This window comes from Hemicordylus capensis, chromosome 4 (genome assembly GCF_027244095.1).
Source record: "Hemicordylus capensis ecotype Gifberg chromosome 4, rHemCap1.1.pri, whole genome shotgun sequence".
Lineage (NCBI taxonomy): Eukaryota > Metazoa > Chordata > Lepidosauria > Squamata > Cordylidae > Hemicordylus > Hemicordylus capensis.
In genome coordinates this window covers 298,498,006-298,504,099 of record NC_069660.1, presented here as the reverse complement: position 1 = coordinate 298,504,099, position 6,094 = coordinate 298,498,006, and positions in this window count along the sequence as shown.

Sequence of the window (6,094 nt, the reverse complement as noted above, 5' to 3'; positions counted from 1 at the left end):
ACTTCAACTCCCATAATCCCCAACCAAAGGCCACTGAGGCTGGGGATTATGGGAGTTGAAGTCCAATAACACCTGAGGATCCAAGTTTGAGAATCCCTGGGTTAGATGGTTGTGACTCAAAAGTTTACATGTCTGCCATCTTGAATCAGGGTGGATGACATCATCACAAGTGATACCATTGAGGTGTCTCTGTGTGTCACTCACTACAACTGTACCTAATTTGGTTCAAATCAGTTAGACTGTCCACAAGTTACCCCACTAGCACCTCAAAGGTTTACACATCTGCCATCTTGGATTGGGATGGATGATATCATCACAAACTACGCCATTGAAGTGTCCGTATGTGTCCCTACAACTGTATGGAGTTTGGTTCATATCCAGGCATTGTGAAGTTGAGGGGGTGGGGGGACATACACACGGACACACACAGAATGCCGGGTGCTCTCATAAGCCAGAAATTGGCTAAAAAGAGAGACTTGAACCCTGCCTTATTTTCTTTAATAAGAGGAGGGGTTACACTTTGAAAATGGATTAGATGCCTTCATGGCAGAGGAGAGATCTGTCAATTGCTATGAATTGTGATTACTATATGGATCCTTCCTGTTCAGAGGCAGGACTGTAAGCAGCTTCATTCATTCATTTGATTTCTATACCGCCCTTCCAAAAATGGCTCCCCAACAACATATCTAATGTGGGAAACAGGATGCTATATTGTACTTGATTGTCCTTTGGCCTGCTCTAACCAGGCTGTTATGTGTTCTTATACTATCTTCTTTGAAACACACTTGCTTTCTACTAGAGCAGGATTGGCCAACCTGAGACCCTTCATGATGGGAGTTGGACTACAACTCCCATCATGCCTGGCAATTGGCCATTGTGGCTGAGGATAATGGAAGCTGAAGTCCAGGAACAGCTATAGAACCTCGTTGGCCATCCCTGTACTAGGGATGTTATGATGTCAGAGTGAAGGCAGAAGGCACTGATCTCATTTGCACCCACAACTTCTGTGGCGATGAAACTGACTCGGAGGAGAACAAGAGGTACCTGTAGTAGGCAGGGCTGTCTTTAGAGAGCCCTGGCAAGGTGCGGGACCCAGGGCAAATCAGCCAGTGTGTGGCCCCTTCCAGTTAATTCTAATGGGGGTTAAAAGAGTGGGGTCTGGGGCAGTCACCCTGCTTGCTATACCCTAAGGATAGCCTTGATGGGAGGGGAAATATTCTTCTTCTCACAGAATAGAAACCAAGAAAAGTCATAGGCTGACATCCAGACTGGCGGTGTGTTAGCACAATGAACAAAATTCTACATACACGAAGGCAGTTGCGTGGTTGCTCACAGTTGCACCATCCTGCGCGCTCTCAGCTTGCGCAAGCATTCTGCTTGCACAGCAGGGATACCAGGACATGATGCAGATGACGAGCTGTGCGCTTGGTTGCATGCTCACAGTTGCACCAGCTCTTGTACTCTCCGGTTGTGCAAGTGTTGCGCAAGGGCATCCTGTTGCGCTGGCACAACACTAAACTGGAACATGAGCTCTGGACTTAGTGCAAGTAGCGAATGCAAAAGCGAAGGCGCATTGTTAGCCTGGATGTCAGCCATACCCAGCTTAGGCCCTGGGTATTTGAGAGAGCATCTTCTTCACTACGAGCCCTACTGTCCACTGAGGTCATCTGAGGAGGTCTGTCTCCAATTACCGCCAACTCGTTTGCTGGCTACACAGAGACGGGCCTTCTCGGTCACTGCCCCAAGATTGTGGAATGCGCTCGCCGCTGAGATATGATCCTCCCCATCTCTGGCAATTTTTAAAAAAGACCTGAAAACCCATCTTCTCGCCCAAGCTTTCTCAGCTTTTAAAAATTTTAAAAATTTAAAAATCTCAGCTTTTTAAAATTTTAAAATTTTAAATACTGTTTAGCTCCTGTACAGCAGTGCATTGCATACTGGCTGCTTGTCAATGGAAGCAAGGGTAGGCACAGACCACAGGAGCCACTGCCATGCTAAGGTGTCAAAGTGTCTTCCCATTGCCCAGAACACGAATACTGCATCCAGCTTGCCTTGTGTGTAAATACTCTGCATCTTCCACCAGTTTCCTTTGGTTAGGCAGGTTTCCTGCTATGCGATATGGATTGCATTATTAAAACGTTCTCTTCAGCCGAATAAAAAAACACACGCAAAAGCCAAAATGATCTTATTTGTACAAACAACTTGCAATGGAGCAGTCTGTTTCCCTTCCCCAATTGCCCTTTGTATCGTTGCTTCATCATCAACTCTACTCGTACGCCAAACAAGACTCCCCAGATCCCCAAAGCAGCCAGGGAAAGGCCAATGAGGATGGAGGAGGGGTGGAAATGGTGTGTTTTATAATTGATCCCTGAAGCAAAGTACAAGAATCCAGAAGAGAAAATTGTTGTGGTTATGAAGCATAAAACATTTTGGTATCTAGGGTGTTTTTAAAGCAAGAGTGAGTGAAAAAGGGGAAAGTTTAAAGTGAGATTCTGTTCTGAACAGCAGCTAAGATCCTGTGGAGTCTCATATTGTGGTATCTGTATTTTTACAGCAGTTTTTCACCATGTTGAAGTGGCAAAGTGTTTGGGTTTCCCCCATTCTGAATCCATGCAGAACAATAAAGCCAACGTTGGATCTATGCACCCCACTGAGTCCTTTTCAGGTTATGTATCAATATCAGTTTGCCTCTGGAAGTTCTAATCATCTTTGTAAAACTGTACTGGCCCTCTGCCTTTGACAGAAGATTAATGAGCAGAAATCAGCAGGTGAATTTAAAAAAACCAAACAAGCATGGAGATAAATTTTATCATCTGCGAATGTCTGAACATCAAACCACTGCTCAAGGCATAGGGACAGGATAAAAATATTGGCCCCTGATTCAAACTGGGGCCCAGAGACTGACCCACATACTGTACACCAAAACATGGGCATCTGGGCACCCACCTGTGCTGCTGTGCATGTGTAAACACTGTCGGCAGTGTTGCGGAACAGGACACTTCTGCTCTGAATTGAAGTTGCACAAACGGAGTTGTGCAACAGAATGCCGATTACTTCCCGGGGTGATGCATTGCACAACTGCATTTGTGAAGCTTTAAGTTGGGGTGGAACTGCCCTGTTCCATAACGCCACTGGTGGTGTTTGCACACATGTGGCAGCAAGGGCAGTGCTCAACTGCCCAAGTTCCATTGTGCGGTATGCAGGTCGCTTTGTTTTAGCTTGGCCCATTCTCAGTGAAGGCCTCACCAAGCTCCTGGTGATGTCATCATATCTCTGCCATTCAATGATGCCCCCTGCTGGCCCCTTTCATTTCCCTGCCCCTTTCCCTACCTGGCAGCCATGGGGATGGCTCAGTGTCCTTTTGAAATGATCCAAGTTCTTCTTATTTGGGGGAGTCTTCTGGAAGATGAAAACCGCCTTTGCGAAAGGACTGCAGACTGGGCATTTGTTTTTGAAGTTTTAACTTGGATTTTAATGAGATTTTTTATTCATATTCCTCTTTTATCATGTTTTTTAGAAATCTGTGCAAAAGCTTTGTGATGGGTTGGACTCACATTCAGATAAAGAATATGCATTATTAGTGTGCATAAGCTGAGCAACATACAAACTATGGTGACCAGGGAAGTTTTGCACACCTGGCTTTTAGTTCCCATCTCCTCCAGAATGGAGGGTGTGTGTTCATATATTGGGTGGATTTACCCTGAAGTCCCTGCAAGCTATCGGGGAGCACTTCACACACGATACAGGTTTTCCATTACACATTAGAGTGTAGCCCAATTTATATCTGGGGTAAAAACATCCACTTTTTGCATCAGTTTTTTTGAGCAGCTTCGAACTTGCAGTAAAGCCTCACAGAAAACCCATGACCTGCTGCCTGGGAAAGCTCCAGGTGAAAATTGTACCTTGAATAACCACATGGAAGAGGGTCTTTCAGCAGATGTGACCAGTGTTCCCGCTAACAGGGATTCCCAGATGTTGTTGACTACAACTTCCATAATCCCCAAGCAAAAGCCATTGCAGCTGGGGATTCTGGGAGCTGTAGTCAACATCTGGGAATCCCTGTTAGAGGGAACACTGGATGTGACTTTTGTGAGCAAAGTGCACCTGCTGAAAGTTCACTTCCACACAATATTCTATTTTATCTTTTTATGTATGTATGCCTTCCAAAGTGTACAGGGCAGTATACAGGCCTCCCCCATTTTATCCTGGCAACAACCCTGTGAGGTTAAATCAGCCGAGAGACTATGACTGGCCTGATATCACCCAGTGATCTTCATGGCTGAGTGGGGAACAGTTTTCTCCATTACTAGTTGAACTACTAACTAGTGCAACACACTGGTTCTTTCACAACTATTAAAACAGCTATCCTATTCCAGGTAGGGGTCAAGGGCCAAGCCAGGGACCCCAAAAGGCAGAAATCCAGATGTTGGTATAGGTTCTGGGCGGGGCGCAGACCTCAGACAGGTCACGGGGAAGCTGTTGCTAGCAATGCTTTTCTGCTGGCTCCCCAAAGCCCCTCTCTCACTTGAGTTTGAGCCTCCAGACTTGGAGATCTCACTCTTGACATGCTCAGGAGCCTCACAGCATCGTGAGCTCTCCATTGGTGGCACATGGGGACAGGTCACTTAGTTGACAATGGGCCAGTCTCCCCTAGATCTGGCTACTAACAAGCAAATTGGAAAGGGGAGCAGATGCATGCCCTCCCTATCTGGGATACCCTAAGTAGACCTCAGAAGTTAACTTCCAGTCAAGGCCACTCTGCACTCGGAGTGAACCTGCCTCAACCTCCCCTCCTTTCATAAAGGAGAGCAGCAAGCTAATGCGCCAATTAAGTCAGCAGGAAGAACGCAGATGAGGCTCAGGGAGGGAACTCTCCCACCTCACAAAAGAGGCTGAGTCAGCGATAAGGACCTTGAGATGCATCTATTGAAAGTGCTGATTGGATTATTGGACCCTCCATTCATGCAGATTTCCCCTTCTCACGTCCGTGCCCTCTATTATCATGACAATTGGTCTTGGCTTGCTTCAGCCATTCCCACATTGTTACACTCAGGAAGAGCAATCAGCAACAATGGAATCCCTGCAGGCTCAACCCAACACACCTACTCAGCAAAAAAAAAAAGGCAACAGGAATGTGGCCCCAGGATATGTTATTTGGTATATCAAGCCCTAGTTTCATGATCCAGTGTGCTCCTTGCGTACCATCTACCTGGGAGTCACCAGCTGCTTGGGCGATTTACTGTTCACAGGCCATCATGCCAGGCTGTGTCCAGTACTTCGTGCCACTCTCCAGATCGGCCTTCTTGCCTAGCCTGAACTGCTCAGTCTTCCTCGCCAACATAGGAAGCTCATTCCATGGAGGAAACACCCTCGTGGATTCACTTCTATCAGCTAACCCTTCTGGCCTTCTCACTCCCGCCTCTGACCGAGCTGTCCCTGAGGAATGAGGTCCTTTGGTTGTTCCAGGACCCCTGAGGTCTCTTCGCCTAGATCAGGGGCGAAGCCTATCTCTATCCCTATTCCTTTTTCTTAAATCCAGCTGCCTCCTTCTCTAAAACCTCTTTCTCTTGCCCGCCTGGGAATGTATACAATTAGGACTTTCAGCTAAAACACCTCTTTGCAGTTGAACGTATCTTTAATAGGATTGCTTTAACCACACATTTCTTTCCACTGTACCTTTCTCTCCAATAAAAACTTTCTTATGATTTTTGAAACGTCAATCTTGTGTCAGTCCAGTTATTTCCTGGGTCCATAACTTTGTCCATCAATTTAATCTTACTTGGAGCTGTCCTTTTGAGCTAATTTCCCCACGCAAGCCCAAACACAAATTTAGGGGTGTTCACCAATCACCCCGGGACAGTTTCATTAACAAAGCACCACAGTAAAGGGATCAGGACCTTGAGTAGCTCAAAGTAGGAGAACAAGAGGGCTGGGCACATCTAGGTAACTGTCAAGGAACTGAGATGTGGGCAGTGGTCACTTGTGGGGACACAAGTCCAAAGCCAGGACTGGGAGAGCCAGAGACATCCCAGGGATCAAGCCAGGCCAACAAAGGATCTGGAGCAAGAAGATCTAGACAGGAGCCAAGAGTCAG